This window comes from Carassius gibelio, chromosome B19 (genome assembly GCF_023724105.1).
Source record: "Carassius gibelio isolate Cgi1373 ecotype wild population from Czech Republic chromosome B19, carGib1.2-hapl.c, whole genome shotgun sequence".
Taxonomy (NCBI): Eukaryota; Metazoa; Chordata; class Actinopteri; order Cypriniformes; family Cyprinidae; genus Carassius; species Carassius gibelio.
The window spans coordinates 1,526,638-1,546,432 of record NC_068414.1 but is presented as its reverse complement, the minus strand read 5'-3'; the positions used below and the strand labels follow the sequence as shown (position 1 = coordinate 1,546,432).

Here is a 19,795-nt window from a genome sequence, read left to right as displayed (position 1 = left end):
GACAGAGGGAAGAAACCAAAACTCGATCGGTGAAAGGATGGAGAAAAAACCCGGTGAGAAACCAGGCTCAGTCGGGGAGACAGTTCTCCCCTTGTCAGACGAAACCAGTAGATCAGCTCCAGGCTGCAGGAATGTCAGACTGTGCAGAAGAATCATCTGTTTCCTGTGGTCTTGTCCAGGTGGTCTTTACAAGGGATTTGTATCTGCGGCTCATCTAGTTGTCACGGTCTCCGCTGTGTTTCTGGGCCATAGAGGTCCTTTCTAGGTGTTGATCCACCATCTTCTCTGGATACGGACTGGATCCGGGTGACTGAAGCGGATACAGACTGGATCTGGTGGCTACGGTGACCTCGGAATAAGGGATTTCTTTAAAAGACTTTTTTTTTCATATAAGATTTTATCCAACTTTTCAGATAGAGGCATGAGAAAGAGATTGCCTTGATTGGGCTTTTGGTTATTGGTGGACCGAGAGGACTTTTTTGAGTTTTACTCCTCCCTTTTGGAGTGGGGGGGGGGGGGGGGTGCTGACTAAACACATGTGGGCAGGCATTGTCACCCTTGATGACCCTTGGCGAGCGTAGTAGTTTAACAGAGGCAGCGCACAGGCCCGAGGGTTTGGAGACACAGCTCGAGTTTCTCTTCATTGTCGCATAAATCTTTCGCCTTTTACTAAAGATTTCCGTGGAGGGGAACTTTTGCGAGTGACCTGTATTTTTGGGTGCTCTGCTCACAGCAGAGCTACATCGAAATGTCAAGAGCAGAATCAGTTTGACCGTCCGGCAGCATGCTGCGAGAGGGCTTGCCACTGGTCATCGTCTGAATAGGCACTCTCTGCGTTTGACCACTTCGTGTTTATTTAGCCGGATGGGAAGGCAGCGCTTTCTTGTACGTGACGGGATGCAAATTCTTGAAGGCTCTCTTTAGTGACGGGTCCAAACAAAGATCTCATCTGCTCCTCTAGCCCTATCGGCGACTCGTGCACTTCGAGCCTTCTTAGTGACGGCGCAAGTTGCTGACTGCTGACTGCGTTGGTGGTATAGTGGTGAGCATAGCTGCCTTCCAAGCAGTTGACCCGGATTCGATTCCCGGCCAACGCATATCCTTTGGCTCGGGCTGACGTCGAAGCAGAACTCCCTCTGTGACCTGTGCCTCCACCCAAAACTTTTGGATGGAATAATTTCGGATGGACCCATCATTAGCTGAAGTCGCATAACACTTGCAACACTACCGGTAGCAGGGGTCATTGTTTGGACTCTTTTTTTTTTTTTTTTTTTTTAATTGCGCTTTAAACAAAAAGTATTGTGTCAATGCAACTGAACAACATTTATTAGGAACACAGTGCGTCAATAAAGCTACTGACTTCCGCCTGCGTTGGTGGTATAGTGGTGAGCATAGCTGCCTTCCAAGCAGTTGACCCGGGTTCGATTCCCGGCCAACGCATGTCCTTTGGCTCGGGCTGATGTCGAAGCAGAACTCCTTATGTGACCTGCGACTCCAACCAAACATTTTGGATGGATCATTCGGAAGACGAAAAGAACCAGCTCTCCCCGTCGGGGAATCGAACCCCGGTCTTCCGCGTGACAGGCGGAGATACTGTCCACTATACTAACGAGGAGCCGTGCATGCTGCCGTTTCTCCCCCGACTGCACTGCACTGACATAACTAAACAATGCATGGCTTCTTCTGATGCAGACCCAGCCCTAGCACCGTAAAATTTCTGATGGACCCATCATTAGCTGAAGTCGCATAACACTTGGAACACTACCCGTAGCAGGGGTCATTGTTTGGACTCTTTTTTTTTTTTTTTTTTTTTTTAATTGCGCTTTAAACAAAAAGTATTGCGTCAATGCAACTGAACAACATTAATTAGGAACACAGTGCGTCAAAAAGCAAAATGACAGTTAAAGGCATTTCGTTATTGAACTCTTTGATGACATCATTCAGCTAAGTTCAGTTTAAATAGTATCTGTGCAATAATTTGCAATCAAGTCAACGATATCGCTGTACATGAAGTGTCCCCAGCTCCGCCTGCCAGAAGCGACAGAGGCAAGAAACCAAAACTCGATCGGTGAAAGGATGGAGAAAAAACCCGGTGAGAAACCAGGCTCAGTCGGGGAGACAGTTCTCCCCTTGTCAGACGAAACCAGTAGATCAGCTCCAGGCTGCAGGAATGTCAGACTGTGCAGAAGAATCATCTGTTTCCTGTGGTCTTGTCCAGGTGGTCTTTACAAGGGATTTGTATCTGCGGCTCATCTAGTTGTCACGGTCTCCGCTGTGTTTCTGGGCCATAGAGGTCCTTTCTAGGTGTTGATCCACCATCTTCTCTGGATACGGACTGGATCCGGGTGACTGAAGCGGATACAGACTGGATCTGGTGGCTACGGTGACCTCGGAATAAGGGATTTCTTTAAAAGACTTTTTTTTTCATATAAGATTTTATCCAACTTTTCAGATAGAGGCATGAGAAAGAGATTGCCTTGATTGGGCTTTTGGTTATTATAGGCACTCTCTGCGTTTGACCACTTCGTGTTTATTTAGCCGGATGGGAAGGCAGCGCTTTCTTGTACGTGACGGGATGCAAATTCTTGAAGGCTCTCTTTAGTGACGGGTCCAAACAAAGATCTCATCTGCTCCTCTAGCCCTATCGGCGACTCGTGCACTTCGAGCCTTCTTAGTGACGGCGCAAGTTGCTGACTGCTGACTGCGTTGGTGGTATAGTGGTGAGCATAGCTGCCTTCCAAGCAGTTGACCCGGATTCGATTCCCGGCCAACGCATGTCCTTTGGCTCGGGCTGACGTCGAAGCAGAACTCCTTCTGTGACCTGCGACTCCAACCAAACATTTTGGATGGATCATTCGGAAGACGAAAAGAACCAGCTCTCCCCGTCGGGGAATCGAACCCCGGTCTTCCGCGTGACAGGCGGAGATACTGTCCACTATACTAACGAGGAGCCGTGCATGCTGCCGTTTCTCCCCCAACTGACGGCACTGCACTGACATAACTAAACAATGCATGGCTTCTTCTGACGCAGACCCAGCCCTAGCACCGTAAAATTTCTGATGGACCCATCATTTGCTGAAGTCGCATAACACTTGGAACACTACCCGTAGCAGGGGTCATTGTTTGGACTCTTTTTTTTTTTTTTTTTTTTTTAAATTGCGCTTTAAACAGAAAGTATTGCGTCAATGCAACTGAACAACATTAATTAGGAACACAGTGCGTCAAAAAGCAAAATGACAGTTAAAGGCATTTCGTTATTGAACTCTTTGATGACATCATTCAGCTAAGTTCAGTTTAAATAGTATCTGTGCAATAATTTGCAATCAAGTCAACGATATCGCTGTACATGAAGTGTCCCCAGCTCCGCCTGCCAGAAGCGACAGAGGCAAGAAACCAAAACTCGATCGGTGAAAGGATGGAGAAAAAACCCGGTGAGAAACCAGGCTCAGTCGGGGAGACAGTTCTCCCCTTGTCAGACGAAACCAGTAGATCAGCTCCAGGCTGCAGGAATGTCAGACTGTGCAGAAGAATCATCTGTTTCCTGTGGTCTTGTCCAGGTGGTCTTTACAAGGGATTTGTATCTGCGGCTCATCTAGTTGTCACGGTCTCCGCTGTGTTTCTGGGCCATAGAGGTCCTTTCTAGGTGTTGATCCACCATCTTCTCTGGATACGGACTGGATCCGGGTGACTGAAGCGGATACAGACTGGATCTGGTGGCTACGGTGACCTCGGAATAAGGGATTTCTTTAAAAGACTTTTTTTTTCATATAAGATTTTATCCAACTTTTCAGATAGAGGCATGAGAAAGAGATTGCCTTGATTGGGCTTTTGGTTATTATAGGCACTCTCTGCGTTTGACCACTTCGTGTTTATTTAGCCGGATGGGAAGGCAGCGCTTTCTTGTACGTGACGGGATGCAAATTCTTGAAGGCTCTCTTTAGTGACGGGTCCAAACAAAGATCTCATCTGCTCCTCTAGCCCTATCGGCGACTCGTGCACTTCGAGCCTTCTTAGTGACGGCGCAAGTTGCTGACTGCTGACTGCGTTGGTGGTATAGTGGTGAGCATAGCTGCCTTCCAAGCAGTTGGAGAGAGCAGTGCGCATGTCCTTTGGCTCGGGCTGACGTCGAAGCAGAACTCCCTCTGTGACCTGTGCCTCCACCCAAAACTTTTGGATGGAATAATTTCGGATGGACCCATCATTAGCTGAAGTCGCATAACACTTGCAACACTACCGGTAGCAGGGGTCATTGTTTGGACTCTTTTTTTTTTTTTTTTTTTTTTTTAATTGCGCTTTAAACAAAAAGTATTGTGTCAATGCAACTGAACAACATTTATTAGGAACACAGTGCGTCAATAAAGCTACTGACTTCCGCCTGCGTTGGTGGTATAGTGGTGAGCATAGCTGCCTTCCAAGCAGTTGACCCGGGTTCGATTCCCGGCCAACGCATGTCCTTTGGCTCGGGCTGACGTCGAAGCAGAACTCCTTCTGTGACCTGCGACTCCAACCAAACATTTTGGATGGATCATTCGGAAGACGAAAAGAACCAGCTCTCCCCGTCGGGGAATCGAACCCCGGTCTTCCGCGTGACAGGCGGAGATACTGTCCACTATACTAACGAGGAGCCGTGCATGCTGCCGTTTCTCCCCCAACTGACGGCACTGCACTGACATAACTAAACAATGCATGGCTTCTTCTGACGCAGACCCAGCCCTAGCACCGTAAAATTTCTGATGGACCCATCATTTGCTGAAGTCGCATAACACTTGGAACACTACCCGTAGCAGGGGTCATTGTTTGGACTCTTTTTTTTTTTTTTTTTTTTTAAATTGCGCTTTAAACAGAAAGTATTGCGTCAATGCAACTGAACAACATTAATTAGGAACACAGTGCGTCAAAAAGCAAAATGACAGTTAAAGGCATTTCGTTATTGAACTCTTTGATGACATCATTCAGCTAAGTTCAGTTTAAATAGTATCTGTGCAATAATTTGCAATCAAGTCAACGATATCGCTGTACATGAAGTGTCCCCAGCTCCGCCTGCCAGAAGCGACAGAGGCAAGAAACCAAAACTCGATCGGTGAAAGGATGGAGAAAAAACCCGGTGAGAAACCAGGCTCAGTCGGGGAGACAGTTCTCCCCTTGTCAGACGAAACCAGTAGATCAGCTCCAGGCTGCAGGAATGTCAGACTGTGCAGAAGAATCATCTGTTTCCTGTGGTCTTGTCCAGGTGGTCTTTACAAGGGATTTGTATCTGCGGCTCATCTAGTTGTCACGGTCTCCGCTGTGTTTCTGGGCCATAGAGGTCCTTTCTAGGTGTTGATCCACCATCTTCTCTGGATACGGACTGGATCCGGGTGACTGAAGCGGATACAGACTGGATCTGGTGGCTACGGTGACCTCGGAATAAGGGATTTCTTTAAAAGACTTTTTTTTTCATATAAGATTTTATCCAACTTTTCAGATAGAGGCATGAGAAAGAGATTGCCTTGATTGGGCTTTTGGTTATTATAGGCACTCTCTGCGTTTGACCACTTCGTGTTTATTTAGCCGGATGGGAAGGCAGCGCTTTCTTGTACGTGACGGGATGCAAATTCTTGAAGGCTCTCTTTAGTGACGGGTCCAAACAAAGATCTCATCTGCTCCTCTAGCCCTATCGGCGACTCGTGCACTTCGAGCCTTCTTAGTGACGGCGCAAGTTGCTGACTGCTGACTGCTTTGGTGGTATAGTGGTGAGCATAGCTGCCTTCCAAGCAGTTGGAGAGAGCAGTGCGCATGTCCTTTGGCTCGGGCTGACGTCGAAGCAGAACTCCCTCTGTGACCTGTGCCTCCACCCAAAATTTTGGATGGAATAATTTCGGATGGACCCATCATTAGCTGAAGTCGCATAACACTTGCAACACTACCCGTAGCAGGGGTCATTGTTTGGACTCTTTTTTTTTTTTTTTTTTTTTTAATTGCGCTTTAAACAAAAAGTATTGTGTCAATGCAACTGAACAACATTTATTAGGAACACAGTGCGTCAATAAAGCTACTGACTTCCGCCTGCGTTGGTGGTATAGTGGTGAGCATAGCTGCCTTCCAAGCAGTTGACCCGGGTTCGATTCCCGGCCAACGCATGTCCTTTGGCTCGGGCTGACGTCGAAGCAGAACTCCTTCTGTGACCTGCGACTCCAACCAAACATTTTGGATGGATCATTCGGAAGACGAAAAGAACCAGCTCTCCCCGTCGGGGAATCGAACCCCGGTCTTCCGCGTGACAGGCGGAGATACTGTCCACTATACTAACGAGGAGCCGTGCATGCTGCCGTTTCTCCCCCAACTGACGGCACTGCACTGACATAACTAAACAATGCATGGCTTCTTCTGACGCAGACCCAGCCCTAGCACCGTAAAATTTCTGATGGACCCATCATTAGCTGAAGTCGCATAACACTTGGAACACTACCCGTAGCAGGGGTCATTGTTTGGACTCTTTTTTTTTTTTTTTTTTTTTTTAATTGCGCTTTAAACAAAAAGTATTGCGTCAATGCAACTGAACAACATTAATTAGGAACACAGTGCGTCAAAAAGCAAAATGACAGTTAAAGGCATTTCGTTATTGAACTCTTTGATGACATCATTCAGCTAAGTTCAGTTTAAATAGTATCTGTGCAATAATTTGCAATCAAGTCAACGATATCGCTGTACTTGAAGTGTCCCCAGCTCCGCCTGCCAGAAGCGACAGAGGCAAGAAACCAAAACTCGATCGGTGAAAGGATGGAGAAAAAACCCGGTGAGAAACCAGGCTCAGTCGGGGAGACAGTTCTCCCCTTGTCAGACGAAACCAGTAGATCAGCTCCAGGCTGCAGGAATGTCAGACTGTGCAGAAGAATCATCTGTTTCCTGTGGTCTTGTCCAGGTGGTCTTTACAAGGGATTTGTATCTGCGGCTCATCTAGTTGTCACGGTCTCCGCTGTGTTTCTGGGCCATAGAGGTCCTTTCTAGGTGTTGATCCACCATCTTCTCTGGATACGGACTGGATCCGGGTGACTGAAGCGGATACAGACTGGATCTGGTGGCTACGGTGACCTCGGAATAAGGGATTTCTTTAAAAGACTTTTTTTTTCATATAAGATTTTATCCAACTTTTCAGATAGAGGCATGAGAAAGAGATTGCCTTGATTGGGCTTTTGGTTATTATAGGCACTCTCTGCGTTTGACCACTTCGTGTTTATTTAGCCGGATGGGAAGGCAGCGCTTTCTTGTACGTGACGGGATGCAAATTCTTGAAGGCTCTCTTTAGTGACGGGTCCAAACAAAGATCTCATCTGCTCCTCTAGCCCTATCGGCGACTCGTGCACTTCGAGCCTTCTTAGTGACGGCGCAAGTTGCTGACTGCTGACTGCGTTGGTGGTATAGTGGTGAGCATAGCTGCCTTCCAAGCAGTTGACCCGGATTCGATTCCCGGCCAACGCATATCCTTTGGCTCGGGCTGACGTCGAAGCAGAACTCCCTCTGTGACCTGTGCCTCCACCCAAAACTTTTGGATGGAATAATTTCGGATGGACCCATCATTAGCTGAAGTCGCATAACACTTGCAACACTACCGGTAGCAGGGGTCATTGTTTGGACTCTTTTTTTTTTTTTTTTTTTTTTTTAATTGCGCTTTAAACAAAAAGTATTGTGTCAATGCAACTGAACAACATTTATTAGGAACACAGTGCGTCAATAAAGCTACTGACTTCCGCCTGCGTTGGTGGTATAGTGGTGAGCATAGCTGCCTTCCAAGCAGTTGACCCGGGTTCGATTCCCGGCCAACGCATGTCCTTTGGCTCGGGCTGACGTCGAAGCAGAACTCCTTCTGTGACCTGCGACTCCAACCAAACATTTTGGATGGATCATTCGGAAGACGAAAAGAACCAGCTCTCCCCGTCGGGGAATCGAACCCCGGTCTTCCGCGTGACAGGCGGAGATACTGTCCACTATACTAACGAGGAGCCGTGCATGCTGCCGTTTCTCCCCCAACTGACGGCACTGCACTGACATAACTAAACAATGCATGGCTTCTTCTGACGCAGACCCAGCCCTAGCACCGTAAAATTTCTGATGGACCCATCATTTGCTGAAGTCGCATAACACTTGGAACACTACCCGTAGCAGGGGTCATTGTTTGGACTCTTTTTTTTTTTTTTTTTTTTTTAAATTGCGCTTTAAACAGAAAGTATTGCGTCAATGCAACTGAACAACATTAATTAGGAACACAGTGCGTCAAAAAGCAAAATGACAGTTAAAGGCATTTCGTTATTGAACTCTTTGATGACATCATTCAGCTAAGTTCAGTTTAAATAGTATCTGTGCAATAATTTGCAATCAAGTCAACGATATCGCTGTACATGAAGTGTCCCCAGCTCCGCCTGCCAGAAGCGACAGAGGCAAGAAACCAAAACTCGATCGGTGAAAGGATGGAGAAAAAACCCGGTGAGAAACCAGGCTCAGTCGGGGAGACAGTTCTCCCCTTGTCAGACGAAACCAGTAGATCAGCTCCAGGCTGCAGGAATGTCAGACTGTGCAGAAGAATCATCTGTTTCCTGTGGTCTTGTCCAGGTGGTCTTTACAAGGGATTTGTATCTGCGGCTCATCTAGTTGTCACGGTCTCCGCTGTGTTTCTGGGCCATAGAGGTCCTTTCTAGGTGTTGATCCACCATCTTCTCTGGATACGGACTGGATCCGGGTGACTGAAGCGGATACAGACTGGATCTGGTGGCTACGGTGACCTCGGAATAAGGGATTTCTTTAAAAGACTTTTTTTTTCATATAAGATTTTATCCAACTTTTCAGATAGAGGCATGAGAAAGAGATTGCCTTGATTGGGCTTTTGGTTATTATAGGCACTCTCTGCGTTTGACCACTTCGTGTTTATTTAGCCGGATGGGAAGGCAGCGCTTTCTTGTACGTGACGGGATGCAAATTCTTGAAGGCTCTCTTTAGTGACGGGTCCAAACAAAGATCTCATCTGCTCCTCTAGCCCTATCGGCGACTCGTGCACTTCGAGCCTTCTTAGTGACGGCGCAAGTTGCTGACTGCTGACTGCGTTGGTGGTATAGTGGTGAGCATAGCTGCCTTCCAAGCAGTTGACCCGGATTCGATTCCCGGCCAACGCATATCCTTTGGCTCGGGCTGACGTCGAAGCAGAACTCCCTCTGTGACCTGTGCCTCCACCCAAAACTTTTGGATGGAATAATTTCGGATGGACCCATCATTAGCTGAAGTCGCATAACACTTGCAACACTACCGGTAGCAGGGGTCATTGTTTGGACTCTTTTTTTTTTTTTTTTTTTTTTTTAATTGCGCTTTAAACAAAAAGTATTGTGTCAATGCAACTGAACAACATTTATTAGGAACACAGTGCGTCAATAAAGCTACTGACTTCCGCCTGCGTTGGTGGTATAGTGGTGAGCATAGCTGCCTTCCAAGCAGTTGACCCGGGTTCGATTCCCGGCCAACGCATGTCCTTTGGCTCGGGCTGACGTCGAAGCAGAACTCCTTCTGTGACCTGCGACTCCAACCAAACATTTTGGATGGATCATTCGGAAGACGAAAAGAACCAGCTCTCCCCGTCGGGGAATCGAACCCCGGTCTTCCGCGTGACAGGCGGAGATACTGTCCACTATACTAACGAGGAGCCGTGCATGCTGCCGTTTCTCCCCCAACTGACGGCACTGCACTGACATAACTAAACAATGCATGGCTTCTTCTGACGCAGACCCAGCCCTAGCACCGTAAAATTTCTGATGGACCCATCATTTGCTGAAGTCGCATAACACTTGGAACACTACCCGTAGCAGGGGTCATTGTTTGGACTCTTTTTTTTTTTTTTTTTTTTTTAAATTGCGCTTTAAACAGAAAGTATTGCGTCAATGCAACTGAACAACATTAATTAGGAACACAGTGCGTCAAAAAGCAAAATGACAGTTAAAGGCATTTCGTTATTGAACTCTTTGATGACATCATTCAGCTAAGTTCAGTTTAAATAGTATCTGTGCAATAATTTGCAATCAAGTCAACGATATCGCTGTACATGAAGTGTCCCCAGCTCCGCCTGCCAGAAGCGACAGAGGCAAGAAACCAAAACTCGATCGGTGAAAGGATGGAGAAAAAACCCGGTGAGAAACCAGGCTCAGTCGGGGAGACAGTTCTCCCCTTGTCAGACGAAACCAGTAGATCAGCTCCAGGCTGCAGGAATGTCAGACTGTGCAGAAGAATCATCTGTTTCCTGTGGTCTTGTCCAGGTGGTCTTTACAAGGGATTTGTATCTGCGGCTCATCTAGTTGTCACGGTCTCCGCTGTGTTTCTGGGCCATAGAGGTCCTTTCTAGGTGTTGATCCACCATCTTCTCTGGATACGGACTGGATCCGGGTGACTGAAGCGGATACAGACTGGATCTGGTGGCTACGGTGACCTCGGAATAAGGGATTTCTTTAAAAGACTTTTTTTTTCATATAAGATTTTATCCAACTTTTCAGATAGAGGCATGAGAAAGAGATTGCCTTGATTGGGCTTTTGGTTATTATAGGCACTCTCTGCGTTTGACCACTTCGTGTTTATTTAGCCGGATGGGAAGGCAGCGCTTTCTTGTACGTGACGGGATGCAAATTCTTGAAGGCTCTCTTTAGTGACGGGTCCAAACAAAGATCTCATCTGCTCCTCTAGCCCTATCGGCGACTCGTGCACTTCGAGCCTTCTTAGTGACGGCGCAAGTTGCTGACTGCTGACTGCGTTGGTGGTATAGTGGTGAGCATAGCTGCCTTCCAAGCAGTTGGAGAGAGCAGTGCGCATGTCCTTTGGCTCGGGCTGACGTCGAAGCAGAACTCCCTCTGTGACCTGTGCCTCCACCCAAAACTTTTGGATGGAATAATTTCGGATGGACCCATCATTAGCTGAAGTCGCATAACACTTGCAACACTACCGGTAGCAGGGGTCATTGTTTGGACTCTTTTTTTTTTTTTTTTTTTTTTTAATTGCGCTTTAAACAAAAAGTATTGTGTCAATGCAACTGAACAACATTTATTAGGAACACAGTGCGTCAATAAAGCTACTGACTTCCGCCTGCGTTGGTGGTATAGTGGTGAGCATAGCTGCCTTCCAAGCAGTTGACCCGGGTTCGATTCCCGGCCAACGCATGTCCTTTGGCTCGGGCTGACGTCGAAGCAGAACTCCTTCTGTGACCTGCGACTCCAACCAAACATTTTGGATGGATCATTCGGAAGACGAAAAGAACCAGCTCTCCCCGTCGGGGAATCGAACCCCGGTCTTCCGCGTGACAGGCGGAGATACTGTCCACTATACTAACGAGGAGCCGTGCATGCTGCCGTTTCTCCCCCAACTGACGGCACTGCACTGACATAACTAAACAATGCATGGCTTCTTCTGACGCAGACCCAGCCCTAGCACCGTAAAATTTCTGATGGACCCATCATTTGCTGAAGTCGCATAACAATTGGAACACTACCCGTAGCAGGGGTCATTGTTTGGACTCTTTTTTTTTTTTTTTTTTTTTAAATTGCGCTTTAAACAAAAAGTATTGCGTCAATGCAACTGAACAACATTAATTAGGAACACAGTGCGTCAAAAAGCAAAATGACAGTTAAAGGCATTTCGTTATTGAACTCTTTGATGACATCATTCAGCTAAGTTCAGTTTAAATAGTATCTGTGCAATAATTTGCAATCAAGTCAACGATATCGCTGTACATGAAGTGTCCCCAGCTCCGCCTGCCAGAAGCGACAGAGGCAAGAAACCAAAACTCGATCGGTGAAAGGATGGAGAAAAAACCCGGTGAGAAACCAGGCTCAGTCGGGGAGACAGTTCTCCCCTTGTCAGACGAAACCAGTAGATCAGCTCCAGGCTGCAGGAATGTCAGACTGTGCAGAAGAATCATCTGTTTCCTGTGGTCTTGTCCAGGTGGTCTTTACAAGGGATTTGTATCTGCGGCTCATCTAGTTGTCACGGTCTCCGCTGTGTTTCTGGGCCATAGAGGTCCTTTCTAGGTGTTGATCCACCATCTTCTCTGGATACGGACTGGATCCGGGTGACTGAAGCGGATACAGACTGGATCTGGTGGCTACGGTGACCTCGGAATAAGGGATTTCTTTAAAAGACTTTTTTTTTCATATAAGATTTTATCCAACTTTTCAGATAGAGGCATGAGAAAGAGATTGCCTTGATTGGGCTTTTGGTTATTATAGGCACTCTCTGCGTTTGACCACTTCGTGTTTATTTAGCCGGATGGGAAGGCAGCGCTTTCTTGTACGTGACGGGATGCAAATTCTTGAAGGCTCTCTTTAGTGACGGGTCCAAACAAAGATCTCATCTGCTCCTCTAGCCCTATCGGCGACTCGTGCACTTCGAGCCTTCTTAGTGACGGCGCAAGTTGCTGACTGCTGACTGCGTTGGTGGTATAGTGGTGAGCATAGCTGCCTTCCAAGCAGTTGGAGAGAGCAGTGCGCATGTCCTTTGGCTCGGGCTGACGTCGAAGCAGAACTCCCTCTGTGACCTGTGCCTCCACCCAAAATTTTGGATGGAATAATTTCGGATGGACCCATCATTAGCTGAAGTCGCATAACACTTGCAACACTACCCGTAGCAGGGGTCATTGTTTGGACTCTTTTTTTTTTTTTTTTTTTTTTAATTGCGCTTTAAACAAAAAGTATTGTGTCAATGCAACTGAACAACATTTATTAGGAACACAGTGCGTCAATAAAGCTACTGACTTCCGCCTGCGTTGGTGGTATAGTGGTGAGCATAGCTGCCTTCCAAGCAGTTGACCCGGGTTCGATTCCCGGCCAACGCATGTCCTTTGGCTCGGGCTGACGTCGAAGCAGAACTCCTTCTGTGACCTGCGACTCCAACCAAACATTTTGGATGGATCATTCGGAAGACGAAAAGAACCAGCTCTCCCCGTCGGGGAATCGAACCCCGGTCTTCCGCGTGACAGGCGGAGATACTGTCCACTATACTAACGAGGAGCCGTGCATGCTGCCGTTTCTCCCCCAACTGACGGCACTGCACTGACATAACTAAACAATGCATGGCTTCTTCTGACGCAGACCCAGCCCTAGCACCGTAAAATTTCTGATGGACCCATCATTAGCTGAAGTCGCATAACACTTGGAACACTACCCGTAGCAGGGGTCATTGTTTGGACTCTTTTTTTTTTTAAATTGCGCTTTAAACAAAAAGTATTGCGTCAATGCAACTGAACAACATTAATTAGGAACACAGTGCGTCAAAAAGCAAAATGACAGTTAAAGGCATTTCGTTATTGAACTCTTTGATGACATCATTCAGCTAAGTTCAGTTTAAATAGTATCTGTGCAATAATTTGCAATCAAGTCAACGATATCGCTGTACATGAAGTGTCCCCAGCTCCGCCTGCCAGAAGCGACAGAGGGAAGAAACCAAAACTCGATCGGTGAAAGGATGGAGAAAAAACCCGGTGAGAAACCAGGCTCAGTCGGGGAGACAGTTCTCCCCTTGTCAGACGAAACCAGTAGATCAGCTCCAGGCTGCAGGAATGTCAGACTGTGCAGAAGAATCATCTGTTTCCTGTGGTCTTGTCCAGGTGGTCTTTACAAGGGATTTGTATCTGCGGCTCATCTAGTTGTCACGGTCTCCGCTGTGTTTCTGGGCCATAGAGGTCCTTTCTAGGTGTTGATCCACCATCTTCTCTGGATACGGACTGGATCCGGGTGACTGAAGCGGATACAGACTGGATCTGGTGGCTACGGTGACCTCGGAATAAGGGATTTCTTTAAAAGACTTTTTTTTTCATATAAGATTTTATCCAACTTTTCAGATAGAGGCATGAGAAAGAGATTGCCTTGATTGGGCTTTTGGTTATTATAGGCACTCTCTGCGTTTGACCACTTCGTGTTTATTTAGCCGGATGGGAAGGCAGCGCTTTCTTGTACGTGACGGGATGCAAATTCTTGAAGGCTCTCTTTAGTGACGGGTCCAAACAAAGATCTCATCTGCTCCTCTAGCCCTATCGGCGACTCGTGCACTTCGAGCCTTCTTAGTGACGGCGCAAGTTGCTGACTGCTGACTGCGTTGGTGGTATAGTGGTGAGCATAGCTGCCTTCCAAGCAGTTGACCCGGATTCGATTCCCGGCCAACGCATATCCTTTGGCTCGGGCTGACGTCGAAGCAGAACTCCCTCTGTGACCTGTGCCTCCACCCAAAACTTTTGGATGGAATAATTTCGGATGGACCCATCATTAGCTGAAGTCGCATAACACTTGCAACACTACCGGTAGCAGGGGTCATTGTTTGGACTCTTTTTTTTTTTTTTTTTTTTTTTTAATTGCGCTTTAAACAAAAAGTATTGTGTCAATGCAACTGAACAACATTTATTAGGAACACAGTGCGTCAATAAAGCTACTGACTTCCGCCTGCGTTGGTGGTATAGTGGTGAGCATAGCTGCCTTCCAAGCAGTTGACCCGGGTTCGATTCCCGGCCAACGCATGTCCTTTGGCTCGGGCTGACGTCGAAGCAGAACTCCTTCTGTGACCTGCGACTCCAACCAAACATTTTGGATGGATCATTCGGAAGACGAAAAGAACCAGCTCTCCCCGTCGGGGAATCGAACCCCGGTCTTCCGCGTGACAGGCGGAGATACTGTCCACTATACTAACGAGGAGCCGTGCATGCTGCCGTTTCTCCCCCAACTGACGGCACTGCACTGACATAACTAAACAATGCATGGCTTCTTCTGACGCAGACCCAGCCCTAGCACCGTAAAATTTCTGATGGACCCATCATTTGCTGAAGTCGCATAACACTTGGAACACTACCCGTAGCAGGGGTCATTGTTTGGACTCTTTTTTTTTTTTTTTTTTTTTTAAATTGCGCTTTAAACAGAAAGTATTGCGTCAATGCAACTGAACAACATTAATTAGGAACACAGTGCGTCAAAAAGCAAAATGACAGTTAAAGGCATTTCGTTATTGAACTCTTTGATGACATCATTCAGCTAAGTTCAGTTTAAATAGTATCTGTGCAATAATTTGCAATCAAGTCAACGATATCGCTGTACATGAAGTGTCCCCAGCTCCGCCTGCCAGAAGCGACAGAGGCAAGAAACCAAAACTCGATCGGTGAAAGGATGGAGAAAAAACCCGGTGAGAAACCAGGCTCAGTCGGGGAGACAGTTCTCCCCTTGTCAGACGAAACCAGTAGATCAGCTCCAGGCTGCAGGAATGTCAGACTGTGCAGAAGAATCATCTGTTTCCTGTGGTCTTGTCCAGGTGGTCTTTACAAGGGATTTGTATCTGCGGCTCATCTAGTTGTCACGGTCTCCGCTGTGTTTCTGGGCCATAGAGGTCCTTTCTAGGTGTTGATCCACCATCTTCTCTGGATACGGACTGGATCCGGGTGACTGAAGCGGATACAGACTGGATCTGGTGGCTACGGTGACCTCGGAATAAGGGATTTCTTTAAAAGACTTTTTTTTTCATATAAGATTTTATCCAACTTTTCAGATAGAGGCATGAGAAAGAGATTGCCTTGATTGGGCTTTTGGTTATTATAGGCACTCTCTGCGTTTGACCACTTCGTGTTTATTTAGCCGGATGGGAAGGCAGCGCTTTCTTGTACGTGACGGGATGCAAATTCTTGAAGGCTCTCTTTAGTGACGGGTCCAAACAAAGATCTCATCTGCTCCTCTAGCCCTATCGGCGACTCGTGCACTTCGAGCCTTCTTAGTGACGGCGCAAGTTGCTGACTGCTGACTGCGTTGGTGGTATAGTGGTGAGCATAGCTGCCTTCCAAGCAGTTGGAGAGAGCAGTGCGCATGTCCTTTGGCTCGGGCTGACGTCGAAGCAGAACTCCCTCTGTGACCTGTGCCTCCACCCAAAACTTTTGGATGGAATAATTTCGGATGGACCCATCATTAGCTGAAGTCGCATAACACTTGCAACACTACCGGTAGCAGGGGTCATTGTTTGGACTCTTTTTTTTTTTTTTTTTTTTTTTAATTGCGCTTTAAACAAAAAGTATTGTGTCAATGCAACTGAACAACATTTATTAGGAACACAGTGCGTCAATAAAGCTACTGACTTCCGCCTGCGTTGGTGGTATAGTGGTGAGCATAGCTGCCTTCCAAGCAGTTGACCCGGGTTCGATTCCCGGCCAACGCATGTCCTTTGGCTCGGGCTGACGTCGAAGCAGAACTCCTTCTGTGACCTGCGACTCCAACCAAACATTTTGGATGGATCATTCGGAAGACGAAAAGAACCAGCTCTCCCCGTCGGGGAATCGAACCCCGGTCTTCCGCGTGACAGGCGGAGATACTGTCCACTATACTAACGAGGAGCCGTGCATGCTGCCGTTTCTCCCCCAACTGACGGCACTGCACTGACATAACTAAACAATGCATGGCTTCTTCTGACGCAGACCCAGCCCTAGCACCGTAAAATTTCTGATGGACCCATCATTTGCTGAAGTCGCATAACAATTGGAACACTACCCGTAGCAGGGGTCATTGTTTGGACTCTTTTTTTTTTTTTTTTTTTTTAAATTGCGCTTTAAACAAAAAGTATTGCGTCAATGCAACTGAACAACATTAATTAGGAACACAGTGCGTCAAAAAGCAAAATGACAGTTAAAGGCATTTCGTTATTGAACTCTTTGATGACATCATTCAGCTAAGTTCAGTTTAAATAGTATCTGTGCAATAATTTGCAATCAAGTCAACGATATCGCTGTACATGAAGTGTCCCCAGCTCCGCCTGCCAGAAGCGACAGAGGCAAGAAACCAAAACTCGATCGGTGAAAGGATGGAGAAAAAACCCGGTGAGAAACCAGGCTCAGTCGGGGAGACAGTTCTCCCCTTGTCAGACGAAACCAGTAGATCAGCTCCAGGCTGCAGGAATGTCAGACTGTGCAGAAGAATCATCTGTTTCCTGTGGTCTTGTCCAGGTGGTCTTTACAAGGGATTTGTATCTGCGGCTCATCTAGTTGTCACGGTCTCCGCTGTGTTTCTGGGCCATAGAGGTCCTTTCTAGGTGTTGATCCACCATCTTCTCTGGATACGGACTGGATCCGGGTGACTGAAGCGGATACAGACTGGATCTGGTGGCTACGGTGACCTCGGAATAAGGGATTTCTTTAAAAGACTTTTTTTTTCATATAAGATTTTATCCAACTTTTCAGATAGAGGCATGAGAAAGAGATTGCCTTGATTGGGCTTTTGGTTATTATAGGCACTCTCTGCGTTTGACCACTTCGTGTTTATTTAGCCGGATGGGAAGGCAGCGCTTTCTTGTACGTGACGGGATGCAAATTCTTGAAGGCTCTCTTTAGTGACGGGTCCAAACAAAGATCTCATCTGCTCCTCTAGCCCTATCGGCGACTCGTGCACTTCGAGCCTTCTTAGTGACGGCGCAAGTTGCTGACTGCTGACTGCGTTGGTGGTATAGTGGTGAGCATAGCTGCCTTCCAAGCAGTTGGAGAGAGCAGTGCGCATGTCCTTTGGCTCGGGCTGACGTCGAAGCAGAACTCCCTCTGTGACCTGTGCCTCCACCCAAAATTTTGGATGGAATAATTTCGGATGGACCCATCATTAGCTGAAGTCGCATAACACTTGCAACACTACCCGTAGCAGGGGTCATTGTTTGGACTCTTTTTTTTTTTTTTTTTTTTTTAATTGCGCTTTAAACAAAAAGTATTGTGTCAATGCAACTGAACAACATTTATTAGGAACACAGTGCGTCAATAAAGCTACTGACTTCCGCCTGCGTTGGTGGTATAGTGGTGAGCATAGCTGCCTTCCAAGCAGTTGACCCGGGTTCGATTCCCGGCCAACGCATGTCCTTTGGCTCGGGCTGACGTCGAAGCAGAACTCCTTCTGTGACCTGCGACTCCAACCAAACATTTTGGATGGATCATTCGGAAGACGAAAAGAACCAGCTCTCCCCGTCGGGGAATCGAACCCCGGTCTTCCGCGTGACAGGCGGAGATACTGTCCACTATACTAACGAGGAGCCGTGCATGCTGCCGTTTCTCCCCCAACTGACGGCACTGCACTGACATAACTAAACAATGCATGGCTTCTTCTGACGCAGACCCAGCCCTAGCACCGTAAAATTTCTGATGGACCCATCATTAGCTGAAGTCGCATAACACTTGGAACACTACCCGTAGCAGGGGTCATTGTTTGGACTCTTTTTTTTTTTAAATTGCGCTTTAAACAAAAAGTATTGCGTCAATGCAACTGAACAACATTAATTAGGAACACAGTGCGTCAAAAAGCAAAATGACAGTTAAAGGCATTTCGTTATTGAACTCTTTGATGACATCATTCAGCTAAGTTCAGTTTAAATAGTATCTGTGCAATAATTTGCAATCAAGTCAACGATATCGCTGTACATGAAGTGTCCCCAGCTCCGCCTGCCAGAAGCGACAGAGGGAAGAAACCAAAACTCGATCGGTGAAAGGATGGAGAAAAAACCCGGTGAGAAACCAGGCTCAGTCGGGGAGACAGTTCTCCCCTTGTCAGACGAAACCAGTAGATCAGCTCCAGGCTGCAGGAATGTCAGACTGTGCAGAAGAATCATCTGTTTCCTGTGGTCTTGTCCAGGTGGTCTTTACAAGGGATTTGTATCTGCGGCTCATCTAGTTGTCACGGTCTCCGCTGTGTTTCTGGGCCATAGAGGTCCTTTCTAGGTGTTGATCCACCATCTTCTCTGGATACGGACTGGATCCGGGTGACTGAAGCGGATACAGACTGGATCTGGTGGCTACGGTGACCTCGGAATAAGGGATTTCTTTAAAAGACTTTTTTTTTCATATAAGATTTTATCCAACTTTTCAGATAGAGGCATGAGAAAGAGATTGCCTTGATTGGGCTTTTGGTTATTATAGGCACTCTCTGCGTTTGACCACTTCGTGTTTATTTAGCCGGATGGGAAGGCAGCGCTTTCTTGTACGTGACGGGATGCAAATTCTTGAAGGCTCTCTTTAGTGACGGGTCCAAACAAAGATCTCATCTGCTCCTCTAGCCCTATCGGCGACTCGTGCACTTCGAGCCTTCTTAGTGACGGCGCAAGTTGCTGACTGCTGACTGCGTTGGTGGTATAGTGGTGAGCATAGCTGCCTTCCAAGCAGTTGACCCGGATTCGATTCCCGGCCAACGCATATCCTTTGGCTCGGGCTGACGTCGAAGCAGAACTCCCTCTGTGACCTGTGCCTCCACCCAAAACTTTTGGATGGAATAATTTCGGATGGACCCATCATTAGCTGAAGTCGCATAACACTTGCAACACTACCGGTAGCAGGGGTCATTGTTTGGACTCTTTTTTTTTTTTTTTTTTTTTTTTAATTGCGCTTTAAACAAAAAGTATTGTGTCAATGCAACTGAACAACATTTATTAGGAACACAGTGCGTCAATAAAGCTACTGACTTCCGCCTGCGTTGGTGGTATAGTGGTGAGCATAGCTGCCTTCCAAGCAGTTGACCCGGGTTCGATTCCCGGCCAACGCATGTCCTTTGGCTCGGGCTGACGTCGAAGGAGAACTCCTTCTGTGACCTGCGACTCCAACCAAACATTTTGGATGGATCATTCGGAAGACGAAAAGAACCAGCTCTCCCCGTCGGGGAATCGAACCCCGGTCTTCCGCGTGACAGGCGGAGATACTGTCCACTATACTAACGAGGAGCCGTGCATGCTGCCGTTTCTCCCCCAACTGACGGCACTGCACTGACATAACTAAACAATGCATGGCTTCTTCTGACGCAGACCCAGCCCTAGCACC

The 19,795-nt window shown here is 47.2% G+C and overlaps 12 non-coding genes across 12 annotated transcripts; all 12 read left to right on the top strand.

The window, feature by feature from the left end:
* The first annotated feature begins 625 nt into the window (after nucleotides 1–625).
* On the top strand, nucleotides 626–740 carry LOC127980469 (U5 spliceosomal RNA). Its single transcript, XR_008159493.1, has one exon. It is a non-coding gene; the product is annotated as a U5 spliceosomal RNA (small nuclear RNA).
* A 628-nt stretch (nucleotides 741–1,368) lies between these two features.
* Nucleotides 1,369–1,440, top strand: trnag-ucc (transfer RNA glycine (anticodon UCC)). The gene has a single exon. It is a non-coding gene; the product is annotated as a tRNA-Gly (tRNA).
* A 2,937-nt stretch (nucleotides 1,441–4,377) lies between these two features.
* Nucleotides 4,378–4,449, top strand: trnag-ucc (transfer RNA glycine (anticodon UCC)). Its single transcript has one exon. It is a non-coding gene; the product is annotated as a tRNA-Gly (tRNA).
* A 1,598-nt stretch (nucleotides 4,450–6,047) lies between these two features.
* Nucleotides 6,048–6,119, top strand: trnag-ucc (transfer RNA glycine (anticodon UCC)). Its single transcript has one exon. It is a non-coding gene; the product is annotated as a tRNA-Gly (tRNA).
* A 1,613-nt stretch (nucleotides 6,120–7,732) lies between these two features.
* trnag-ucc (transfer RNA glycine (anticodon UCC)) lies at nucleotides 7,733–7,804 on the top strand. The gene has a single exon. It is a non-coding gene; the product is annotated as a tRNA-Gly (tRNA).
* Nucleotides 7,805–9,417: 1,613 nt separating this feature from the next.
* On the top strand, nucleotides 9,418–9,489 carry trnag-ucc (transfer RNA glycine (anticodon UCC)). Its single transcript has one exon. It is a non-coding gene; the product is annotated as a tRNA-Gly (tRNA).
* A 1,601-nt stretch (nucleotides 9,490–11,090) lies between these two features.
* On the top strand, nucleotides 11,091–11,162 carry trnag-ucc (transfer RNA glycine (anticodon UCC)). The gene has a single exon. It is a non-coding gene; the product is annotated as a tRNA-Gly (tRNA).
* Nucleotides 11,163–12,760: 1,598 nt separating this feature from the next.
* On the top strand, nucleotides 12,761–12,832 carry trnag-ucc (transfer RNA glycine (anticodon UCC)). The gene has a single exon. It is a non-coding gene; the product is annotated as a tRNA-Gly (tRNA).
* A 1,602-nt stretch (nucleotides 12,833–14,434) lies between these two features.
* trnag-ucc (transfer RNA glycine (anticodon UCC)) lies at nucleotides 14,435–14,506 on the top strand. The gene has a single exon. It is a non-coding gene; the product is annotated as a tRNA-Gly (tRNA).
* A 1,601-nt stretch (nucleotides 14,507–16,107) lies between these two features.
* trnag-ucc (transfer RNA glycine (anticodon UCC)) lies at nucleotides 16,108–16,179 on the top strand. The gene has a single exon. It is a non-coding gene; the product is annotated as a tRNA-Gly (tRNA).
* A 1,598-nt stretch (nucleotides 16,180–17,777) lies between these two features.
* Nucleotides 17,778–17,849, top strand: trnag-ucc (transfer RNA glycine (anticodon UCC)). The gene has a single exon. It is a non-coding gene; the product is annotated as a tRNA-Gly (tRNA).
* Nucleotides 17,850–19,451: 1,602 nt separating this feature from the next.
* On the top strand, nucleotides 19,452–19,523 carry trnag-ucc (transfer RNA glycine (anticodon UCC)). Its single transcript has one exon. It is a non-coding gene; the product is annotated as a tRNA-Gly (tRNA).
* Nucleotides 19,524–19,795: the final 272 nt, after the last annotated feature.